Here is a 1,220-nt window from a genome sequence, read left to right on the forward strand (position 1 = left end):
CTTTTAATTCATGCCATCTTTGCCATATTAAAATTGCATAAAACTTTATGGATGGCAAAGTCCTCTTTCAACACCACTTGTGAAACTGATTTTTGCTTAGTACGAAGGTGTTTTTATTGTAGAGCTTCTATACAATTTGAGTGAACTTTCAGTAAAAATCCTGGAGATTTCCTGAAAACATTAAATAAAAACCTCTCTTGGATATAGGCAGTGAAGCTTAAGGTAGGGAAGATGGATCTAAAACGCAAGACAGTGTTTGGAGTTAAGTTTAAAAATTAATTTACAGTTTAAAGAAGGTAGAGCCAAAAAGTGAAACCTTACAAAAAGACTCTTAAAAAAAAAAAAAAATCAGATAAGACAACCAATCCGACTTTTTCACTGCATTGGTGTGAGGCAATCTACTACACTGTATGTTCTTATTTTTTCTTTAAGAGAAGTAAGGAAGTTCATGTAGTTCTTAAGCAATATAAGCCCCTAGGCCTATAGAAATAAATGTATTAATGCGAGAAGTGATAAATAGATAAAATAGATAACCTGAGTGTGCGTATATAAGGAAAGTCATGTTGACAAAGTACATCCAGTGCCCCCTGAGGCTGGAGGTCCGCAGCAAGCAAAGCTCATGTTTTGTGCTGGATATGCCATTAGAGAGGATTATTTGGTTTCCTTACATAATGGGAGCTAAATACTACATGCAAAGGAGAACTTCAGCTTTTTGCTCATGCAAAAGGGGTTGATCTCATAATGCTGAAAATATTTCACTTCACAAAAACTTTAGAGAAGGGTATCTTTGTGTGTATTGTTCTCATACATAGATACCAGTACAGTCTAATTACTTTTACTTTATAAAGACAAGTTGAGTTTTATCTTTCCTGTATACAAAACTACTGCTTCTGCTGTTTCATTTTTTGATGTTTTTCTTCAAGCTGAAGTTTCTATGTACAGCATGCTATATTGTAGTGCTACTCATTTACTTAAAAGACAAGCCAAGGGAGCTCTTCTGGACTGAATGCCTTCCACAGAATATTTGCCTATGAAAAAACTTTATAGGAAACTTTACTGGATTTTTTTTCTTTTCTCTTAAATATCCAAGAAGAGATAAGTGTGTTTATTTCTAATCGTAAGAATGTTTTCCTTTCAGTAATGAAGTTTGCAGGTCCAAAATATCTACTGAGAAAAAACGAGTTGTTTTTCAGTTTTGTTTTTAAAGTGGAAGAAATAAA

Source organism: Oxyura jamaicensis, chromosome 9, assembly GCF_011077185.1.
Source record: "Oxyura jamaicensis isolate SHBP4307 breed ruddy duck chromosome 9, BPBGC_Ojam_1.0, whole genome shotgun sequence".
Taxonomy (NCBI): domain Eukaryota; kingdom Metazoa; phylum Chordata; class Aves; order Anseriformes; family Anatidae; genus Oxyura; species Oxyura jamaicensis.